At 32.5% G+C, this 25918-nt stretch overlaps 2 protein-coding genes across 2 annotated transcripts in view; one reads left to right on the top strand and one right to left on the bottom strand.

The window, feature by feature from the left end:
* The window catches only part of LOC140445599 (putative helicase mov-10-B.1), a 94453-nt gene extending 84349 nt beyond the window's left edge, over positions 1 to 10104 (bottom strand). The window contains exon 1 of the mRNA XM_072537776.1: positions 9984 to 10104. The gene's annotated coding sequence lies outside the window, so the exon portion shown is untranslated. The remainder of the gene's footprint in view (positions 1 to 9983) is intronic.
* LOC140445600 (cytokine receptor-like factor 3) overlaps positions 1 to 25918 on the top strand; it is a 52717-nt gene that overhangs the window by 7380 nt on the left and 19419 nt on the right. The window lies entirely within an intron of this gene.

Raw genomic sequence — 25918 nt, 5'->3', positions numbered from 1 at the left:
CACAGTTGGGATTCAAAACCAAAAATTATAATATAAAATGAATATTAAAAAGTTTAAAAAATGAGACTAAAAATCTTACATACTAAAAAAAAACAAACAAAATATAACAAGAACAAAATTCAACAATCCCAATATACATATTACAAAGCAAGAGATCTTTTTAACTGAGATAAAGTTATATTGAAAATATCAAAATCGAAAACATTTAATAGTCTTATGTGTCTATCCAATGGATTCTAAATACCATAGGTTGTTCTGTGGAAAGGAATATTGAAAACATTGTGGTAACATAGAGCTTAATGGGGGACATTAAAGATAATCTGGCTTAACAGGTTTGAACACTCAATAAATCCATGTATGATCTTATATTATATAAATATAGCTCCTGACATATCACGACGGTTCTTGAGTGAGGGTAAAGGTAATTGTTGTTCAATATGGGAATAATTATGATTTTCAATATTAGTGTGGACATGGTAAGCACAATATCCCAGGAATTTATGCTGGACTCTTTATATGGTATCAATATTGTTCCGAAAATAGGGTGACCAATTAACTGAACAGTATTCCAAAATAGTTCCAACTAAGCAACAATACACTAATCTTGTTGAATCAATGGAGAAATACTTGCAATTCCTAGTAGCGAAACCAAGAAGTTTAGATGCCTTTATTGAAATACGGTAGATTACATCTGAAATTTTACATCTTCTTGAAATTTGCATAAACCAGGACTACTTTGAATGTATTAATCAAATATATACAAATAACAGTGTATGACTTGTAATGGTTAATCCTCTAAGCCCATTGCTATCAGATATTTTTATGGATCATCTACAGACAAAGATTTCAAAACATCCCATATTCAAACAGTTTTTATATTGGTGGATAGACGTAGACGATGTACTGGTATGTTTTACAGGAACTAACAGACAACTTGACTAATTCTTATCGTATATTAATTCACTCCATAGTCATATTGAATTCACAATAGAGACAGAACAAAATCAATCCATAAATTTTTTAGATTAAAAAATTATCAGACTTAAAAACAAATATGAGTTCTCCGTATTTCATAAACCTACCCATACTGACACGACTATACACAATTCATCATCCCATCCTACACAACATAAACTGACAGCCTATCATAGCATGTTACATAGATTAACAGAAAATCATTAAGCAAATAGCAGTAAACAATGGGTACAACAAACAAACAATTAATAAAAGTTTAACTCAAAAACTACACAGGAAAGCCCTGAAATTAGTATTTCCACCACCAGAGAAAATACCCAGTACCTACTGCTCGATTACATATACAGGAAAAATATCAACAAAAATAGCCAAACATAAAAAAGAAAGGAATAACACCAGCTTTTTAGAACAAACAACAACTTAAATAATATATATTCAAAACAACAAGAGCCAAAATAAAAAAGCACTTACACAGTGGTGTATACAAACTTAAATGTGGCGACTGACCAAAAACTTACATCAGTCAAACTGGTAGAAATTTTAACAAACGAATACAGAACATAAAAGGGCTATCAATAATAGAAAAACAGATTCTACATACGTACTTCACCTTCTAGATCTTAATCATTCTTTTAATGACGAATTTCAAATTCCTCACATCCAAAATAAAAGGCTTAAGCTATCTTTGTTAGAATCTATTGAAATCAACAAATTAAAAAACACAGACATAATTCTGAATGACCAACTTGAGACAAACAGTTCTCCCCTCCTCAACCTATTTCGGTAAAGACTCTAAGGTGTAAACACATACCAAAAATAGATCACGTGAGAAAGGCACTCTGCCGAAACAGCTGTAGTGATAAGATTTTATAATAAATTTTGTGGAAATTTTGGTTTTATTATTATATAAATTTAAAACTATTATAGTTTTTAAAAAACATGAAAATTTGAGACTTTTAAAGATAACCAGACCAAAAAATGTTGATGTTTGTTACGTTGATTTTGAAAAAGCATTTGACAAAGTAAGACATGAAAAATTAGTCCAAATTCTAAAGACAAAAAACATAGACCATAGGGACTTACGACTAATAAACAAACCTCTACTGCAATCAAAGAGCACAAATCGTAATAGATAACGAACCCAGTCCAGAAATTGAAATCAGTAGAGGAGTTAGGCAGGGATGTATTATGTCCCCATTACTATTTAATGTATATAGTGAAGCCATTTTTGAAGAAGCATTACTATTTCAAAGAAAAGGAATAATAATTAACGGAAGATCTATTAACAACATAAGATACGCAAATGACACCGTGATTATGGCAAGCTCTGCTGAACAACTCCAATTACTGCTAAACAAAACAAACAGTTTCTGAGAAAAATATGGACTAAAAATGAATATAAAAAAGACCAAATACATGATAATAACAAAGAAAACAACTATACCAACAAACATACATTTGGGAAATGTACCGATAGAAAAGGTTGATAGATACAAATACCTAGGAACCTGGATTTCAGACAATAATGATCAAACAACCGAAATAAGAGCCAGGATAGAAATAGAAAGAAATACGTTTGTAAAAATGAAAACAATTCTCTGCAACACAGACCTTAGATTAGAACTGAGAGTAAGAGCACTGAGATGCTACGTGTTTTCGATACTGCAATATGGACTTGAAAGCTGGACATTAAGGCAAGAACACATAAATAAGTTACATTCCTTTGAAACGTGGTGTTACAGGAGGATGCTTAGAATAGCATGGACACAGAAGAAAACTAACACTGAAGTATTGCGAGAAATGGGCAAAGAATGCGAAATAATAAACACAATAAAAATAAGAAAGTTACAATATCTGGGACATGTAATGAGGGGACAGCGATATGAACTGCTACGGCTGATAATACAGGGGAAGATAAGAGGAGGAAGGAGTATAGGAAGAAGGAGAGTGTCATGGTTGAAGAATTTAAGGGACTGGTTTAAATGCAGTTCTATAGAACTCTTCAGAGCAGTAGTAGATAGAGTAAAGATAGTGATGATGATATCCAACCTCCGATCCGGAGACGGCACTTAAAGAAGAAGAAGAAGACCAAAAAAAAAACATTCCAAGTATTGACAAAGCACCTGTACTGCCATTTGAAAATGACATTTGTTCTCTCAAATGGGATAAACAAATATAATTGATTAGGAACTACTTTTTTTTAAACAATTATTGTGACCGTCAACTACCGATTGTTACCATGTTTCGCAAATGTAGTAACTACATAAAAACTCGTACATTTTTTACATTTGGTTCCAGTGAATATAGCCTCAAATGAGTTTGACAAAAGGAAATATTGGTGTTTGGCAATGTTGAAATTTACATTACAAATGAAACATATGCAATCAAAAGCAATAAGATATTTAAAAATTAATACTTTAGAATTACCAAAAAAGAAAAAGTAAATAGTTTTAAAACAGTTTTTAAAAGTAAATAGTAAAATGTCACTATTAATAATAAAGTTAAAAAGACATCTCTTGCAATCTGGCAACTGGTGGTTTGAGGGTTCTGACTACATTGCCAAATCTATCCTCGTAACATATCAAAGAGCAGTTGCCAAAAAAAAAATTTCTAATAATTATGTAATTGCAAATTTTATCAAAAGAAACAAATATTAATTCATTCGTGTTTTATATAAATTATAAAATTGCAGAATCCATAAAATAATATAATAAAAATGTATTTTTTAAAAGCTTTTTCTCTTTGTATTTGAAGCATATAACATATACATTAAAGATTCTGGCAACACTACCAACGCAATATTTCGTTCTGTGAAACTTACAGTACATTCAACCAATTTACACCTCTAAACGATTAACGAAATTTGCAGAAAACCTTTCATTGTAGCAAAAGGCACTTTAAACTGCACTGGAGTTCTCCATAATGTTTAACACTTTGCTAAATTTTAGGCATAAAATAAATATATGTGTCATTAACCCGTTGTTCATAGTTTTGCATATTTTGTTACATTTTTTTTAATAAATAGTATTCTTGCATAATGTTATTTAGCGTAATGCTTAGGATAATTTATATTCAAAGTAGATATACAAAGTACTAAAATATCACTTTTAATTTTTGTTAAAAAGTACTTCGGAGTAAACTAGAACATTTTGCCAATTTAAATAGTGGTGGTTACATTGACCATACGTCTGTTAGAGTGTACCGTTTTTGAGACGTCTGCGATTACGGATTAAAGTTAGGGTTTTGGTAAATACATATATTTAACTTTTTATTTTCAAATGAAAATACTTGTACTAAAAATAAAATAATTGTGGGAAACATTTTAATTTGTTTATGTACGTTTTCCAACTATTTCTAAACGTTTTATCAAACATGATTAAATTACAATCGGCATTCCTAATGATCATTAGGCTAGAAAGTTTAGGATCTTTGTAAGCGGCAGTGGCGGCCGGTCATTGTCGGCAGGGTCGGCAGTGCCGACCCACACCTTTATAGATATTATAGATTTTTTTAATATTTAATTTAATCAGTATTTCAATAATTAATTGTGGCAGGTAATCGGTTGATGTCATTTGTTTTTGTGAAATAAAAAAATATCTGTGAGATAATGAGATAATAAAGACTAAATTTTATTCATGGTTTTTAAAAAAAATCGACCAATTCGACCAGACTAAATGTTATTCATGGTTTTTAAAAGAATTCGTCCAATCTGAGCGTTAAGTGATCCCTGCGTAGACACTTTTCGAATTGATGATCCGATATCGGAGACATCCATCCGCCTGTGGATTCTTAAAAAGGCACGTTTTGTATTTTCGGCGAGCCGATCGCAGCCTTGACGATTTACTTGTAAAAATCAACGGAATATTAGTTGATTAGCAACCAAATATACATTTCTTTCCATATGAACTTAATTACCAAGTACGGCAAAATTAAATTTGCTGATGCTTCATTTAGATTGGTGATTGGTCGCGAACTGTACATTGCGAGCGCGGGATGAAATGTTATTTCATATAAGAACGTAAGTAGTAAAGTGAAGTGATATTCAGTGCACGAACTAGCCTTTCTTTATGTGATTTATTTTTATTTTCCAAAGTAATACTGTGATACGTTACGTCTGCCGTAAATAGTTAAAGGTTAAAGGGTTTGACGTAGAAGTTTTTTTTTAATTAAAGTGTAAACAAATTCAGGTAAATTAACCTAAAAAATGCAAGCCATGGGAGAAACTGTAAGTATTGATAAGTCTGATATTGTAAATTATATTTTGCATAATGGGTTTTCATCTATTCCATACGAAGAACAAATTGTTATTAAAAATAAGGGGCGTCCTTTGCCTAAAATGTCCCGGCTTATAAATATTAGTGCGGGTAAGGGAAGTAATAGATCATTTTCAGATAATTGGTACAGCAAGTACTCATGGCTTACCGGGAGTGAAATAAAAAACAAACTTTTCTGTTGGCCTTGCATTTTATTTTCGACAAATAGGGGCAAACATCAAAATCCGTGATGTGAATCTGGTTACGATAATTTAAAGGAATTATTTAGGGCTTTACATAAACATGATATTTCGAAAGATCATACTTACAGCCAGATTAAATTAGATTTATTTGGAAAACAAAATATCTATGTTTCATTAGATAATGCCCAACGTGAAAATGTTATTAAACATAACGAAATTGTAAAAAATAATCACGCAGTTTTACGTCGTTTAATTGATATTGTAATTTTTTAAGTTGTCAGGAATTATCTTTTAGGGGACACGATGAATCGGAGCATTCGTTAAATCAAGGTAATTATAGAGCACTAATAAAAATGTTTAAGAAATACGATTTGGAATTTTCTAATTTACTTTCTGATTCGAAGACATTTAGCGGTGTATCTAAAACAATCCAGAATGAATTAATAGAATCAATTAGTTACATTTTGAGTAACGTTATTGAATCTGAGATTCAGGAAACCATTTGCTTTTCACTAGAAGTAGATGAAACTACCGACATATCATGTCATTCACAATTATCAATTGTTGTTCGATACGCGTTACGTGGTAATATCTATGAGAGGTTTTTAGGTTTTACAGACGTGAGTAAAAGCCATAAGGCAGAATATATTTTTGGTGTTTTAAAGGACAGATTAAAATTTTTTGATATCAAAAATAAATTGGTAGGGCAAACTTATGACGGCGCTGCCGTGATGTCTGGTGAATTAAATGGTCTCCAGGCAAAAGTTAAAACTATTGCACCGCAAGCTTTATTTACTCACTGTCATGCGCATAGAATGAATTTAGTTTTGCAGGATACATGTAAAAAAATTAAAGAATGTCGTCTTTTTTTTGCCAGTTTAAGCGGATTTGCTTCATTTTTCTCAAGCTCACCTAAACAGACTAATGTTTTAGAACGGTTTGTTTCGAAAAAAATGCCAACAGTTTGTCAGACGCGATGGAATTTTAAATCTCGGTTAGTTTTCACTGTAGCAGATTTTCGTGAACAGCTTTTGGAAGTTTTTGATTTTATTATTGAATGCGATGATTTTCAAAGTGATGATATCTCGATCCGTGAAGCAATCGGTTTGAAAACTTTATTAAATGATTATTCTTTTAACATACTTTTAAATATTTTTAAGAAAGTGTTTACCTAAACCGATTTGATATTCAATGTTGTTCAAAATCAGTTAACTGACATTATTCATTCCAAAAATAGAATAACAAAACTGGTGCAAAATCTCAGAGATTTTCGTAATGATAGTAATTTCCAGTATATACGCAGTGAAGTTTTGGACTCGCTTGATATTTCCGAACCCCCAAAAAAAAAAGACAAAGGCATGACATAGAAACAGATATCGAAAAACGAGTATATTTTGAAATTTTGGATACTATTATTATGCAAATAGATACTCGTTTTTCGAATTTTGAAGATTTGCAAATTTTTGACCTCTTTGACGATTCAAAATTTAAAAGTTACGCCAAAGAATTTCCAAGATATTTATTAGACAGGTTAATTAAAAATTATCCATCATTCTTTAATAAAATAAAATTAGAAAATGAATTAAAAGTTTTATATGCTGATCCAAATATTTTCGGAAGATAGGATAAGTTACAAGATATGTATAATTTTATATACTGCAATTCATTACAACAAACTGTTACTGAAATTAATAAATTATTGTCATTAATTCTCTCATTACCACCAACGTCTGCCTCAAATAAACGAGATTCTCTTGCCTCAAAAGAATCAAAACTTATTGTCGAAATACCATGAAACAAGAGAGAATGTCAAGCTTGTCTCAAATGTCAATAGAAAAAAAACTTTTAAAATCTCTCCAAAACTCTAATAAATTTTACGATGACGTTATAACCCATTTTGCTACTTCCAAACAACGTAGACTTGAGTTAATTTATAAACATGTTTAGGTTCTAAATTTATAGGAAAAAACAAAAAAAAAACAAAAAACAAGAAAACAAAAAATCTCCTATGATGATTTACTTAAGTCTTTATTAGACGGTATACCTATCTGAGGAGACAAAAATACCTTGCCGACCTTGTTTCTCAAGCCACGAGCCGTCACTGGTAAGCGGTTATATTATATTTTACCTCTCAAGCACAACTAAACTAAAAACTGTAATGAAGACTGTCAGAGATTCTCAAGAAGAGCTTACTGTGACTGAGTATCACGAAGACAAGAAAACAACTCGTAAACATTCTAGGAGCATTGATTTAGCTGATGGAGAAAAATTTAAAATTCGCAATATTTTGTATCGAATGCGTGAAAAAAATCAATGTCAGTTTAGATACTTTACTGGCCAAAATAAGAGAAAGACAAGTTTCTGAAATTAAGAGGACTAGCCTTTATAAATTGTTGAGAGATTTCTGAATTAAATTCAAAAAAGAAAATAATATGTTACTTTTATACGAAAGGAGTAGTGTGGTTCACACAAGAATGAAATTTTTGAGAGAATATACTAGACTTAAATCTAAAAATGCAACATTCGTATACTTAGATGAGACATGGATATTTGCAAAGGATGGAATTAAAAGAATTTGAAAAGACGACAGCATAAAATCAATAAAACACACAGATCATCATCATCAGTGGCGTTACAGCTCTTTATGAACCAAAGCCTTCTTCAGAACAATCCTCCATTCGCCCCTGTTTCTGGCAACTCTTCTCCATGCTCTAATTCCGATAGACTTCAAATCATTTTCTAGGTTGTCTTGGTACCTAAGTCTCGGTCTTCCTCTTCTTCGTTGTCCGATCGGCCCTCTTCGGTCAAAAACTTTTCTGACTATGGCATCTTCCTCTCGTCTGATTACATGACCTATCCATCTGAGGCGTGCTACCTTAATGAATTTTACAACGTCAGGTTCTCCAAATCTTCTATACAACTCAAAATTGTAGCACCTGCGCCACAAACCTTGTTCTTTTATGCCTCCATATATTCGTCTTAGTATTTTTCGCTCAAAACGTTCGAGCAATTCTTGGTCATTCTGTGTTAGTGTCCAAGTTTCTGAACCATATGTTAGCACTGGTCTTATTAGTGTTTTGTATACAGTCAGTTTAATTTTTCTAGGCACAGACACACAGATAGAGAAGGCAAAAGACACATTATGCAGGAGGGAAAGAAGGCTTTATAGAAAACGCAGATTTGATTTTTTCTTCAAAATCTACTGATTACCATGAAAACATGAATGCAGATATGTTTGTTAAATGGCTTGAGGAGAATCTGTTACCTAGTCTGAGTGAACCATCAGTTATAGTTTTAGATAATGCACCTTACCATACGGAGATTTCGGAGAAACAACCGAAACAGTCGTGGAACGTACCGAGCATAAAAATTATAAACTGGCAGTATACAGTGACGATGCAGTTAGGAAACTGCATCGTCACTGTAGTTGTGACAAGAAGCTCTTAAAACTGCAACTCCAGAAATATGGACCAAAATTGTAAATAAACGTGCAATATTAATAAAAGAGTGGTGAATCCGGGAAAATAAAATTAGTGAAATTAATCCAGTGATTATAGATTTACATGATGATAGCGGTAGTGAATTTAATGACGATAATAATGATTTATAAATTTAAATAATCAGTAAGTACACTATTATAATGTTATTTACAAAATAATTGTACAACAGGTTAACCAGTATATTTATACATTCATTATTAGGCAAATAAACAATAATATTTAAAATTCCATTTGAATTTTTGCTCCTCATTTTATACAAATTAACTCCAACTGATAATACAGGCTAAAATATTCTAAACAAAGTAAATAATTAAAAAGATTATGGAGAACTCCAGTGCAGTTAACCGTGCCTCTTACTACAACGAAAAGTTTAGAGGTGTAAGTTGGTTGAATGTACTGTAATTGACAGCTAATTTGAGGCTATCCTCGCCGGGACCAAATGTGAAAAATGTCCAAAAATTCATATTGTGAAATATGTTTTAAATGTTTTTATTGTTTATTTTAATAATTATAAACTTTAATTTAGAAAATCTCATTTTAAAGAGAATGTATTTTCAAAAAAGTCGTCTGTTAAACGTTTTTATCTAGAATGCGTAGTTTTTTACAATATTGAAATTAATGAAAAAAGTCCATTTGTTTACTGAAATGTCATTATGCAGTAAACTTTTTAATAACCACGAGATAATACGCCTTTTCTATTGACTTCCCCCAGATATTTCAGTTAAAAAATAGCGCCCGTAATTTTTAATTGATTTATACAGTTGTATAATTGTTTATTTAATATTTAGTTATATCCCTAACTTATGCCCGCAGTTTATTTTATACTATGAAAAACGTTATAAGTATGTCCTATTTTTTATATGCTTTCAAGTCTAGACAAACTTTCGTTTGCGGCAAACCCTTCTTATCTACAATATAATATATGTATTAATTTTACAACTTCTAGGTTATTTTATTATTAAAAATTTTTAAATATCATTAAAAAAAATTTTAGAGCAGTAATGTTTTCGATCCTTCCATAATAATTGAATGAATGAAATGAATTTACTTACCAGTATTTGTCGTTTTCGCTCACTACTACAAGAAAAGTCCAAATTAACTGCCTAGCTATAAGAACGCGCCGAAACTAATTTCTTCAGTTTACGTAAAGCCACGCAAAGCTATGGCTAAACAGTCCTGTGTCATGATTGGTCGTATTGCTTAGGTACTCTAGTAAGTAAGTCCCACCCTCTCCTGTCTAGTTTGCGACTGTGGAATGCCTATGATGTTGTTTTTAACAAAGCATGATGTATATACCTGTATTAAGCGCGGTATAACAAACTAAATAATTATGTCGAAATTAACCTCGAATTACTAGTTATTTTTGATAAAAAACACAATTTTTTTCAACCATTTAGTATTTTTGAAGAGGATAACTAAAATCCTATACACGAACAATGTCATGTCATGTACTAACTCTATCATAAATACAGTTCCCTACCTGAATCATAAGAACCTGCCTTAGAACAATGATCGTCGTCTCGCCACTAGTCAATCCCCAGTTACCCCAGTCAATCTGTGAAAACAATCATCGATTTCACATAAAATACAGGTTTTTGATGGTTCTAATCTAAAAGGTATCTACATATATGAGGGATAGCTGATTACAAATCGTTGAAGACGTATAACTGATTTTGCTTTGTTTTTTTATTAAACAATCGTAAAAAGTGAAAAAAAAAAAACATTTTTGCATTTAAAACGTTACTTATACATTTTAGAGAAATGGTTTAAATAAAAGATGTAGATTTTGAAAAGTTCTTTAATTTATGAGTTTCTAAATTAAAATAACATAAAAAATTGACCGAGATAATTGCAAAAACTCTTATTTTTGCAGTAATTAATGTGTTATTGAAGTGTGCCGCATATCAGCTAGATCGACCAAATAGTTTGTAAATTATTCAATTTGTTTATCCCGGAAAGGGATTATTTAAACAACTGTACTTGTCCATACAGAGACGCTAGAGGTATTTAGCAGATCGCAATTGATTTTTTGTGGCTTCAATTTTAAGATATATTAAAATTTTAACATTTGATCAAATTTGTTATTAAACAAAATCGTTTGAATAAGGGCTGACTTTTTAGCTTATAAACATTTCTAATAACTTTCATATTTTTGATCACGCGCTTGTAAGTAGACTCACTCAAAAGATGGTGCAAAACATAATCTTCAAAAAAAAGAAGAAACCTTCTATGGCCAATAGGAACCACGATAGCATTTTTTGAAATCATATTTTCATTGACGGAACTGAAAATTGAACAGATTATAAGTGAAGATTTAGATTTTTAGATAACCTATGGAAAACATGTTTAAAACAATTATATTTATGTACACAAAATGATTTAAAACACAAGTCAACAAAAAAATATTTATAAAACTTTTCTTACACATTATTGCGAATCCTATGTATTTTTTGGCGCTTAAAATATCTGAAATTGGATTTTACGTATCACCCACAGTTTTCCCACAATATAAAGCTGGTTTATTCTACATTATAAAATTTGAAAAAGACAAAATACCGAAATACAGGAGTCAATGCTTTTGTATTTTTTTTTCTCTTTTTTTCTGTAAAACTTCTCAACTAGCTTTTTCTCCCATGCGAGGCACTCTGTTGTTCCCGATGAAGTAAATAACAGTAATCATCCATCATGTTGGTGCTCCAACGTCCCTGGTATCGTTTCTCCATCACCTTGATATCCTGGTGAAATCGTTCGCCTTGTTCTTCACTGACATCACCCAAATTTTCAAGGAAAAAGTCAAGATGGTTATGCAAAAAGTGGATTTTGAGGCTCATTAAACATCCCAAATCTTGAAACTTATATAATAAATTAGCTACTATAAGCTCGTAGTGAGGGTCTTTTACCTTACATAAAAACATGGTTACAACTTTTTTGAATATCCAAGCTTCTTTTTCCTTAGTAGTTATCTTGATTTCAAAGGTTGAGTCGAACATCATTTTACGAATATCTGGCCCAACAAAAACACCTTCTTTCAATTTGGCTTCTGATAGATGGGGAAACTTTCCACTCAAGCACTTGAAACATTCTCCATCTTTAGGCAGGGCCTTGACAATCTGTTTCATTAAGCCTAACTTTATGTATAGAGGTAAAAGGAGAAACTTTTTTGGATTTACCAAAGTTTTGTACAAAATTTTCTTGCCACGTGCTAAAACATTTCTGATGAGCCATTGTTTTGTGGACCAGTGTTTATCTCTTGCTCTACTATCCCACAAATGAAATATGGAAACTTTGTAAATCCCTCTGAATGAGCAATAGGAAGTGAAGCATAAGTGTTCCCATTGTGTAAGAGTACAGCTTTTTAACTTGTTTTTGAAAGGTCTATAAAAAGCCTCAAATGATCCTTATTATACTCAATAACAAACTCATTCATTAGACCACCAATATCATGACAGTAGACCAAATCCCTTTCTTGCCTAAAAAAACTGAGCAAACTGTTAATTTCTGTATCTGTATTTGTAAATAGATGTACCAGGCGACAATAAATTCTTTTCTTTTAATCTTGAGCCAAGCAATTTTGATTTTTCCTTTGTTAAACCCAAATCTCTTACTAAGTCATCTAACTCAGCTTGTGTAAATAACTAGGGTTGTAAATTTTCTGAAGGACATTGAAATTCACCATCACTTCTTGGACCACTTTCAGCAGATTCTGATTCACTAGTATTTAAAAAGTCAATCAATACGTAGATGAGGCTCAGTGACTGGCAGTTCAGGTCCATGCTCTACCGGAAGGATAGCAAAGGGGAGGTTAGGATAACAATCACTTTCTTATTTTTGGAGTTATATTTAGAAATATCGACAGTACAAAAATAACAATCATTTGAATGATTTTTTTTGCTATCTTCATACCATAGGCACTGAAAATCTGAAAGCTTTTTTTTCTTTCTTCGACCACTTCCTTAAATTCTCAACAGAAACATAACATATATTGTGAGGAGCCCAATCTTTGTGTTAGTCACCAATTTTCACACCAAAATATGCTAAATACACCTTTTTTACAAAGTCAGTAATGTTTCTCTGATGTTTTTTAATAACAAAATCACCACATAAGTATGTAACAAAATGTATTTGGACAGTTTTTACAACCGCGACTAGCCATACTTAAAAGCGTATGAATCAAACACTGAAAAGTGAGATTATGTTTATTAGAATAAAGGAAATATATACATACTTGTTAATGAAGAGGAAGAAGAACAAAGTTTGTTGTACAATTAATTAACAGTGCTACCAATCAAGTAACATTAGATTTCTCAGCTCGTTAAACAAAATAAAATGTAATTATGCAATTTTAAATGTTAAATTGTGAAAGAATGGTGGATGATACAGCATTTTAATCTGATTTTCGGACTCAGCTTACTAAAATACATAAGATACAGGTAATTTTATAAAAAAAAATTATCGTTGGAATGTGTAATAGCTCTTTTTACGCTTATAAACAATTACAATAACTCCGTAGATTTTAGTTCAAATTAAATGACAAAAACATATTTGGGAAGCTGATTAAAAACACAACTTTTAAAAAAAACAAAAAAGGTTCTACGACTCTTAGGAACCAAGATAGCCACTTAAAAAAAATCACTGTTACGTAAATTAACAACATTAAGAGCTGAAATTAACCCATCTTTTATAAGAAAAGTAAACGTTTTAACAAAATTTTTAGCAAACAAAATTATTAAAAATTGTTTAAACATGAATATTGCAAAGAAACAGTACTTTGCTTTTTGATTAGAGTAAAAGGAGTGAGATTATCCGAGTGAAAGGCCAGCAGTGCTCTTCAAAAAATCCAAATCCAAATTTGCTATTTCTTTTTTAAACTGGGGTACCAGTTTAAAATAATAACATTTATCGTGTTTACATTGCAAAATTATCCTTAATAATAAATTAATAATTATTGCAAAATTGAAATTGTTTATGCCAGAAAGCTTTTATCTACAACGTTATTATGCATAAACTATTGCGTCTGCATGAATTCTGACGGCACCAAATTGAAGAGAAAGGCTTATTTTATCAAATTAAATCATTTAACTATTAAAAAAAAATTATTTTAAATATTGTAAAATAGGTTTACAAAAGTACAGTAATATCTCGACTTACGCTACCCCGACACAAATCCAAAGTTACACGATTTTCAAATCTTGTCGATTCGTCATCTGAGTTCCACACAATCGTTCGATTATCCATTAGATAGAATTACCGCCCACAAATTATTGCTCATCCAAAGTACATGTTTTTACTTTTCGCACGAAATCAGCACATTTATTTTGTATTAGGTATTTCTTATCTACAGTTTTGTCTACGGAGTGGGTGTTTGTTACTTTTATAGCGGGAATTTATATTTTATATCTGTAGACTTAAAAGAGCAATGATGTCATCCAAACGAAGTAAAACTGATCCTTCTGTAGCAAATAAGAAAAGAAAAACGTTATCTTTGGAATATAAACTTAACGTAATTACACATTTTGAATCAAAAATGAAATTCTGTGAACTATCAAAGAAGTTTGATCTATCGGAATCAACGGTCAGAACAATTAAAAAGGGCAAGGAAAAAATTCTCGAAGCTGTGAAAAGTGCATGATATTTAAATTCCACAACGTCATGGTATTATCGCCGAAATGGAGACAATGTTAAAATTATGGTGTGATAATGCTAAGCTAATTTTTGAGAGATTGAAAGAGGATGCTGGAGAAATCGCTAAGGATGAACAGTTTAAAGCTAGCAACGGTTGGTTCTGAGTCCAAATCTGAACTAAAATTGAATCATTTAAGATACGCTGATGACATTGTAATATTCGCTAGAAGTTTCGAAGAACTACAGACCATGATGACGCAACTATTTCAAGCTTCGGAAAAAGTAGGTCTTAAGATGAACTTGGAAAAAACAAAAATAATGACAAATACACCGAACATTAGAGAAATAACGTTGAACGACATAAATTTAGAAACAGTAAGCGAATACATCTACCTGGGACAGATAATGAAAATTAACAAAGAAAATTAAACAACTGGAAGCAAGTGGCGCAAAATAGAAGACACTGGATTTATTTGGGGGAGGCCTATGTCCAAAATTGGATTACTTAAGGCTGAAGAAGAACGGTTGGTCCAGCCGATTCAAAAGTCGCTGTAATTGGCATAGCATTGCAGAAAGCGGAGAAGCGGCAAGTGCTGATAAAGAGGCTGCGTCTTGTTATCCACAGAAATTAAAAGCCGTAATAGACGAATGTGGCTACACCAAACAAACCATATTCAATTTAGATGAGACTGGCCTGTTTTGGAAGAATATGCCTAGGAGAACTTTCATCGCACGTGAAGAGAAAACCTTTCCAGGTTTTAAGGTTGCCAAAGATCGATTGACAGTGATGGTCGGGTCAAATGCAGCTGGTGATTGCAAGTTAAAACCACTCTTAGTTTATCCCTCAGAAAATCCAAGAGCACTAAAAAATAAATCTATATCTGACTTGCCTGCATTTTGAACGTCTAATCGTAAAGCTTGGCTGACAGCTTCCCTTTTTGAGGATTGGTTTGGTCATTTGGATCATTTCATACCTGAAGTCGAACGTTATTGTCAATTTAAACAAATTCCATTTAAAGTGATGCTAATTATCGACAACGCTCCAGGTCATCCTCCTGCAACTTTAACTAGTTTTGATCCACGTATGAAAGTTGAATTTTTGACACCTAATACAACCAGTTTACTTCAGCCGATGGATCAGGGAGTCATTAAAACATTCAAGGCTTATTACACCAGAGATCATTTGCACAGCTCCATGAAGTTATAAGAAAAAACGACAAACTCTCTGTTAAAGACTTTTGGAAAAAATTCAACGTCTTAGATGCAGTGACAATCATTGGACAATCTTGGAATGAAGTTTCACAAAAAAAAAACGTTGAATGGCGTCTGGAAAAAACTGTGTCCTTTTTCTTCATCACTGACACTGAAATGGAATTGATGCCAGAGCACGATGAAGTTAGTAATGTTATTAAAGAAATTGTTGATATCGCCCAGCAAATAAATTTAGAAGTTGATAGTGATGACGTTGAAGAACTGTTGAATTCACACAATCAGGAGCTGACAATAGATAACCTCATAGACATGCACGAGGAAGAACAAGACATTGAAGAGCTTGTGTGTTTGGATCCAGTTCAATCTGAGGATCAAATGACGATTGGAAACTTGACTGAAGGCCTCAGTTTAATTAAAAAGAGATTAAAATTTTTAGAACATATAGACCACAACGAAGAGCGCATTTCTTCTACCAAACAAGGGATAAAAAAATTATTAGCCTGATATGAAGAAATTTTTCGGGAGAAAAAAATCTTTGTGTCGTCAAACTACTTTGTTAGATTTTATAAAGCCTTCTACGTCAAAATAAATTGAATTGCCAATTTTATATTTGTATATCATAAACTACTTAACGAACATTTAAAATAACTCGAACGCATTAAAATAGGAACTTAATTTATGTTTATTCGAAATGGCATTTCGAATAAACATAAATTGGACCCTGTTCTGCAACAATGGTGTAACCCACAATTTGTTTACAAATGTGATATACATGCCAACAAGTTTATTACGACTGGTTTGACAAAAAACAAAAATGGTAGAAGCCGTATCTGGTACTTTAGCGACATCTATTAACCAAAGTTCTAATCCACATTCGTCAAACTAGTGATAATACATAAATCTACAACAACCAGGTAATCCACAGTGCGGGTTACATTGTTGTTGAAAAATATTCAATGGGTATATGTATCAACATAAACTACAATAATTCTTTTTCAAAACAGAACACGTTTTACGTCCGTTGCAGTTTTCTGAGTAGTTTAAACTACTAGTAGTATTTAAAAACATTTATAAAGTGGTTCGTGTAAAAGACAAGGTATGCATTATAATATTTTTTAAACTATTAATCCGTAGTGTTTGCAAAAAGTAAATTAAACAAAAAATTCTGTAAAAATAAATTAAACACCTCTCAAAATGTTTTTCATTAATATCAGTATTTGCACTGGCAGAAAAAGTAAATCAATTATTTTATACTTGCCACATGTGCGATATATACGCTGCCAAAATTCGTAGTACACAACAAGATGAAGAAAGAGCAGACCTGGAAGCAGATCACAAGAGACATCTTGACATCGCGGAAGAGCTGAGACAACAAATGAACGATGATCTAAAAGCTGCAAAACAAGATGACACATTGGAGACGTTGACTTTTGATCTACAAAAAACTCTCCCCACACCTAAGTTGCCAACTGGAATCGTTTATTATAAAAGGCAACTCAATCTGTTTAATCTCGGTATAAATGTTGGTAGTACAGGAAAAGGTGTTTTTAATATATGGTTAGAACACGAAGCTGGCAGAGGCACACAAGAGGTTGGTTCGTGCTTGCGTAAATACATTAACGAACATGTACATGCCCCCATTAAAAAACTTATATCGTGATCCGATTCATGTGGAGGTCAAAATCGAAGTATTAAGCTTGTTTTAATGCTTATTCATGTACTACAGAATCATACCTCCCTCGAAACGATTTCATTAAAATTTTTACTTTCTGGGCACAGTTTTTTACCCAACGACCAACATTTTGGAGACGTCGAATACTCCCTAAAATCACAACAGAGAGTATACTCAGATACTGACTACATGAAATCCTATCGAAGAAAACAAAAGTTTATCGTAAACCGTATCGCAACTAATGATATTGTTTCAGTTAATGAGTTAGAGAGGTCGATTACAAATCGCAAGATCGACTCAAATAATAAACAGCGTATTAATTGGATAAAAACCCACGTTATGAGAGTGAACAAGCATGAACCCACTATTTTGTACATGAAAAATCACGTTAGAGATCCTTCTTTTTCAGCAGTATACATCGAAAAGGCAGGAAAGGGCAGAAAACCTTTACTTGGAAACATAGAACTGCCTCCACTGTAGCCAAATGGTAGACAGCTTTTTGCTGAAAAAATAAAAGACCTGAAAGGCATCTTGGATTTGGTACCTACAGATGCAAAAGGCTTTTATAATTTCTTAGATAAAGTCGGAAGTGAAAATTTCATAGACGATGTAGAAGGACATGGACAGATGCCAGATTTTACTATTGATGAAGAGCAATTTGACGTTGTATATGAATAATAAAAATAGCTGTATCTACTTTTTCTCAATAAAAATGCTTTCTGACTATCTTTTGTATCAAATTGTATTATAAACTATTTTGACACAATTAACTATGATCACTTACTCAATTTTGCAACAATCATGTAACCCAGTTTTTATTGTTTTTTTATACCAAAAATTAAAGGTTATTCTTTTATTTCGATATTTTCCGTTTATATGTATTATTGTAAAAGAGTAAAACATATTTAAAGAAAAATATCTCAGCAAGGGAATTTTCTATGATAACGAAATACAAAAAGCTAATTATCTCAGCACAACATGCCGGTGGCTTACACCATTGTTGCAGAACAGGGTCCAATTGGCATTGGCAAAAATTGGCATTTTTGAAAAATTCACCGTGGCTTTGTTTATAAACATTAAGGCATTTGAAAGTGCAAGTTCTGACAAAAAAACGATTCCTTTAAAAATGAGTCGTCTATATATAGATATAATTATTTTTCTACCTTTTGTTTATAAAAATATCCGTATTATGTATCTTGAAGACGATCCAGATTTCGATTATTTTTGGTGTATAGGCAGCATTTTAGTTTTGAATCGCTGTTGCTAGATTGGTAACACGGTAAACTCACCAATATGACGATACTATCATGTTCAATCAGTTCATAAAAATATGGTTCGTTAGACATTGAATCCCATGAACTGTAGTCTCAAATATTTTTTCACAGGTTTTTTAGTTATTCCATTCAAAAGCCGAACCTTTCATATCGTAAGGGGTATGAAGGATACTGTTAAGTTTAAGATGACCAAGGTCAAATCGTGAAGGAAGGTAACTTGTCAGGTTAATAGTTATCCCGCATCAAACCCTGTTAGTGGTGGGACAGATTTTTCTGAAACCATTAGTAAAGATAATAGTTCTTTCAATACCCTTTTAACTTTAGATGAACTTAACTTTGCCCTTAATACTACTAAAAACTGTACTCCTGGACCTGATAATATACCTTTAATATTCTTGGAAAAAATGCCAGACAACGCTAAATGTGCTTCTAAAAATTTTCAATAGAATATGGTTAAATATTGTCTTTCCAACTAGCAATGCATGAACTGAAATTTCCTCATATAGACCCATCTCACTCACCAATGTAATGTGCAAAGTCATGGAAAAAATACTTAACAAAATATTGCTATGGATGTTAGAAGAAAATCACCTCCTGGTAAACGAGCAGAGTGGATTTCGACAAAACCGAACTACTACTGATAACCTCATTGATTTAAAGTCTGAAATTCTGGAATCTTTTGCGAACAAACAGGAAACTATTGCAGTATTCATAGATATTACTAAAGCATCATTTGATACGGCTTGACGTTATGATATTATCAAAACATTTCACACATGGAGTTTTAGTGGTAATATCATTAATTACATTTCAAATTTTCTTAAACAACGGAATTTTCAAGTAACGGTTAACCACTGGACATCTTCAATGAGACAGCAAGCAATAGCACCTCTCAAGCGTGCAACGCTATTTTTAATCCATGAATAATATTATACCATCAAAATCTAGCCTGGTTCGTGGCAGATTATATGCAGATGATCTGGTGTTAATATCTTCAGGGAACACTATATTATCAGTTCAGCGTCACTTACAAACCGCACTTCACGAACTCGAAAACTGGTCGAAGAATACAAGATTTCAGTTTTCACTCAGCAAATCAAAGTGCTTCTTATTTACAAAGAAACGTGATCCAATTAAACCACAGCTAAAATTATATAACCAAATCTGAAATTACGCTGATGACATTAGGTTTTTAGGAATGACCTATGATACGAAACTAACATGGAAAAAACATATACTGCAAATTAAAAAAACACGCCAAAATGGAATCAATTTTATGAAAACTCTGTAATAAAAATTATGGAACGGACTATAACTGCTTAATCCATGTTTATAAAACCCTAATAAGATGTAAAATGGATTACGATTCCATAGTATATGCATCTGCCAAAGAATTTTTATTATATCCTCTTGACGTTATTCAAACTACGGCATTAAGAATAGCCACAAGAGCATTCCGGACCAACCCAACAGAAAGTTTGAGAGCAGAAACTGGAGAGGCACGACTTAAATATAGAAGGATGCATTCTATTCCAAACAATCCAACTAGATACAAAATATTCACTGATCGTTTTAAAAACTTATATACTGAAAACAGGAATGTGAAACCACCGTTCCACGAAAGGGTTAGACAAACTCTGATCGTTTTATAAATTCCGATACCAAATACCTATTCCAACTTCATTAGAATTCCTCCTCCTTGGACAATAAGCATTCCTCAATCCGACACATCCTTAAATATCTTTAGAAAGAACGATACTCCCTACCCCTTAATAAAAAATACCTTCTACAAAAAACTTACAAAATTTTTGAACTTCTATCACGTACACACCCTCTAAAACAGTGGTCGCCAACCTGTCGATCGCGAGCTACCGGTAGCTCGCGGAGGCAATTCTGGTAGCTCTCACAACGATTTTAATTTAAAAAATACAAACTGCAAAAATCAGAGAAGCTTCCGAAAATTCCACAAAAAAATCTAATTGTCATAATATTAAACATAAACAGCGGCAACGTTGCGGTGAGCGATCTGCCCCTGACGCCGTCAAGCTAGAATTGGCTATTTATAGAACCGACCAGCCGGACGAGCGCGTTAGTGTTCGAGAACGATCTGGATTGCTTTGAACGGGATAAATACGCACGGCGCGGCGACATTGCGCTTAGTTTAAAACTGAACGCGTAACCAACGTCCAGCGGTTGGGTTAGTAGAGAACAACAAAAATAATATTATGGCAAGCAGTTGTAAGAAGGTAAAGACATACCACTTTCATTCGGAATGGGAAGAACAATACTTTTTTACAGAAGTTAAAGATAAAAATGTGTGTTTGTTATGTAATACTTCGGTCTCCGTTGCTAAAAAAGGAAATATTGAGAGACATCATAAAACTGTACATTCTAATTTTGAAAAATTATTCCCACTACATTCTGCCGCCAGAAAGGAGAAACTGAAACAGTTAAAAAAACAGTTAATTGGAAAACAATCAATATTTTTAAGAACAGTCGACAAAAATAAGGCTGCAACTGAAGTTTCGTACCGTGTGTCCCAGATAATTGCACAAAAAAAGAAACCTTATGAAGACGGGGAAATGATAAAACAGGCTTTTTTAGAAACTGCTGATTCGTTATTTGCCAACTTTAGAAATAAAGACGAGATAGTTTCAGCTATAAAATCTATGCAACTTTCTGCTAATACAGTGATGAGACGTGTAGAAGTAATGAGCAATGATATTTTTTTACAGTTAAGAACTGACTTAGATAACTGTGTTTATTGTTCACTTCAACTGGATGAATCAACAGATGTCGTTGACACTGCCCAGATGGCCGTGTTCGTCAGGATGGTTTTTAGTGATTTTACGATTAAAGAAGATCTTTTGAAGTTCATTCCACTGAAAGGACACACTACTGGACTGGAGTTGTTTTCTCATTTAAAAAATATTATTTCTTCCGAGAAAATTCCAATATCGAAAATGGTAGGCTTGACAACCGATGGCGCTCCAGCTATGGTGGGTTATGATAAGGGTCTGGGGGCGTTATGTCGTAAAGATGAAACTTTTCCGCAATTTCTCTGTTACCACTGCATTATCCATCAGCAAGCATTATGTGGAAATTTCCTGAAACTAAACAACGTTATGAAACTGGTGGTAAAAATTGTGAACAAGATTAGAGCTCAAGCGTTACAAAGAAGATTATTCAGAACCTTGGCCGATGAAGTTGACTGTCAATACGGGGACCTACTCCTTCACTCTGAAATCCGATGGTTAAGTAGAGGACGGGTGCTGAAACGTTTTAATGATGTCCTATCTGGCATAGTTCAATTTTTCAAACAACGCAATGAACCGACTCCGGAACTAGAAAATTCAATCTGGCTTAGAAATTTTGGTTTTCTCGTGGACATTACAGAGAAATTAAACGAACTTAATTTGCAGCTTCAGGGGAGAGACAAAGAGCTAGCGGAAATGATTTCTGACATAAAAGCATTTATCAAAAAGCTGGAGTTTTGGGAACAAAACCTAATTAACAGCGATTCCAAGCATTTTCCTATTCTTTCAGAAAAAATATCTCAAAATCCATTAGAACCCTATGACAACAAATATCATGTAGAAATAATTTCTACCCTGAAAAGTAACTTCAAAAATCGTTTTAAGGATTTCAATGAAATGGCTTTAGTAGCGCTGTTTGTTGTTTCACCCTTTATGGAAATTGATATCCAGCAGTTTGCAGCTTGTGTTATGCAGAACTTTGGCGAAGACATCGCTGCAACAGAAATGGAAGTCATTGAGTTTCAAAATGTTTTAGCCTTAAAATCGTTAGTCTCAAGTACTGAATCTATCTGGCCTATTGTAAGTAAAGACAAATATTCAGTTCTATCCCGTGTTGCCTTGAAAGTGAAAGCATTATTCAGTTCAACCTATTTGTGTGAATCATCTTTTTCCAATATGAAGTTTATTAAGAACAAATATCGCAATCGACTTACAGATAAACATTTGGATAATTGTATTCGAATGGCTGCATCAAATTATACTGCAAACATTAAAAAAATTATCGATGAGTGAGTGTCAGCCTTCTCATTGAACGTGCTTTTTTATTTTTCAATGTTTATGTTTATGATAGTGCGTTACTTTTTTGTTGTTATTATTAACTATTTTTAAATCATACGTGACATGCCGTTGTGGCTGGATAAAATTTTGTGTTTATTGTGGGTAGCTCGCTGTTTAATCCAAAATTAACAAAGTAGCTCAACACATTGAAGAGGTTGGCAACCACTGCTCTAAAACATCAACTGGAGTTGGGGCAGCTGTCGTTACTTCAAATATTACATTTTAGTATAAACTACACATCCTTAACTGCATACATACCGGCGAGCTATATGCCATATACCAAGCCCTCACTCATATTTACTCAGGTAATATATCCAAAGCTCTTATAATTACCGATTCCCTCATTTCCATTAATACCATTACACAGCTTTACACAGCACATTCAATTGCTCTTCTAATTAAAAAAGAACTAGCTACCATACAAAACAGCAACCATACTGTACAATTTCTATGGGTTCCTTCACACATTGGACTTCAAGGGTACGAAGAAGCGGACCGCATTGCCCAACAAGCAAGAAACAGTGAAACCGCGAGTGAAGTAGAGTGAGAAATGTAGTGCTAAATGACTTAAAATCATTTTTGAGTCGACTTGATGAGCTCATCATGTCTAACATGATAATAACTAACATCATGTCGTTAATACTCGACTTCGTCTAGGAAATTCCCGACTTATCCACAAGCATATATAATCGGCCACACTAATCCTACTTTATGTGACAATTTTAATGTTCCACTCAGTGTTAAGCATGTCCTTGTAGAGTGTCCAAGATACCAGTTGCAGAGACAGACCAACCACATCATCTGATCAACACAAGTGAAATCTTAGGAGAAAAATGTAAAATTGGGCAATTGGTAAAATTCTTTAAAGATTTCTTTAAAATTTTATTTAAAGAATTCTTTAAAAAATTTAATATGTATCATATATATATATATATATATATATATATATATATATATATATATATATATATATATATATATATATATATATATATATATATATATGTATATAAAGTAAATTATCCCATATATATGTATATATGTCGCTAATAACCTCAGAGGTTGATGCGACAATGTTTGTAAATAAAAAAATTCATATAAATAAATATTCCTGTCAGTTACCTACTATAATCTCTAACTTCTGTTTTTATGTATTTATTATTTACCTAGTGTTATTGCTTTATTGTTTTTCCGGGAAGGCCAGCTAAGATAATAAGCAACCGTTATGTACCTCCAATAGAGGTATTAATTGTCACCCGACTAATTCCAAAAATTTTAAGACCTGCATTGTATAGGTGAATTCGGTTTTTCCTTTCAGTCATGTCTACCAGCTTTCGTATTGTTTCTAAATTTGGAGGAATGGTCGGTTTTATTATCCGTTAAATACATTGTGTACCGTAAATACGAAATGTATGACTGTAAATACATAATTTTTTCCCAAAGATAAATCGCTTTCAAGTGCATTCACAAATGTATATATTTATACAAAAAGCATTGCTCAATATACAGGGTGAGTTTTTAGTGCAACATCGGTAGATAATTCCATTGTGGTACAAGATATACAAAAAACTAATTTAGAAAAAATGTAGGCAATGATATTCTCCATATTTGGAAAATATGTGGAATTCTGCAGAGTGACTAATAAATACCTGTTATAGCAAACATACAATTTTTTTAATGGGACACCCTTTATATTTTTTCATATTTATATTCCTCTAATAATTTTTTTTTATATAATATTCGGCTTTGCTTTACTATACAGAGTATTTAACAAGTTATGACCATTTTTTTTTATTTCGAAATCACTATGAAATCAACACCATATATATATATATATATATATATATATATATATATATATATATATATATATATATATATATATATATATATATATATATATATATAAAAGTAATGCATAAAAAATTATTTATTTTATATAATAAGGTAAACAATATATTTTAGTTTTTAAATTGAGTTTAATTGAAATCATCATCATCATCATTTTGGCTTTCCAACCTTGCGTGGATCCTAGCCTCCTCAAGAATTTCTCTCCGCCAAGCACGTATTCCCATATTTCTCATGTCTTCATCGATGTTATCAAGGAACCTTGTTCTGGGTCTTCTCTTCTTCTCTGACCAATGGGTCTATCAAGGAGCGTTTTTCTAGCTGGGTCATTTTATTCCATCCGCATTACATGTCCTATCCACCTCAGACGTCATATCTTAATATGTTTTACGATATCAGGTTCCTGGTATATTCTATAAAGTTAGAAGTTGTATCGTCTTCTCCACACTCCATTGTCATTCACTGCTCCATAAATTCGCCTTAGTACTTTTCTTTCGAAGTATCCTAACATGTTTTCATTATTTTTTGTTAGAGTCCAGGTCTCTGAACCATATGTTAGGACTGGGCGTATTATTGTTTTGTAGAGTTTTATTTTTGCATTTCTCGATATAATTGTGGGTTTAAGGAGCCCAAAATAGCATCTGTTGGCCGTGCAAATTCTGCGGTAGTATTATTTTCAGTGTTATGGAGCGCTCCCAGGTATACAAATTCGTTCACTGCTTCGATGACGTCGTTTTCTATAACGAGTGGTCGTAGGATTTGTGGTTGCGTTCTTATTTTCATATTCTTCGCTTTGTAGGTGTTTATTATTATACCCACTTTTGTAGCTGAGTGTTTTAATGCTATATACGCCACTCGTACAGCGGTTTCCGTTCTCCCAACAATATTGATATCATCAGCATACACCAGGATTTGCACTGATTTATTATATATTGAACCAGTGGTTGTGATTTGTGACATACGTATTACCTCTTCCAGAGCCAGATTGAACAGTATACAAGAGAGAAGGTCTCTCTGGCGCAGCCCGTTATTTGTTTTAAAAGGTTCAGACAGTTCCCCCTGAATTCTTACTATACATTCAACTTTTTCAAGAGTTAGTTTTGTTAAATTTACCAACTGATTTGGTATTCCTAGCTCTTTCATTGCCTTGAACATTTCTCTTCTATTCACAGAGTCGTAGGCGGCTTTGTAGTCTATAAATATGTGATGAGTATCAATGCCATCTACTTGTGTTATTCTAAAATTTGTTTCAGGGTTGCAATCTG

Source organism: Diabrotica undecimpunctata, chromosome 7 (genome assembly GCF_040954645.1).
Source record: "Diabrotica undecimpunctata isolate CICGRU chromosome 7, icDiaUnde3, whole genome shotgun sequence".
Taxonomy (NCBI): Eukaryota; Metazoa; Arthropoda; class Insecta; order Coleoptera; family Chrysomelidae; genus Diabrotica; species Diabrotica undecimpunctata.
This window is presented reverse-complemented; position numbering and strand designations above follow the sequence as displayed.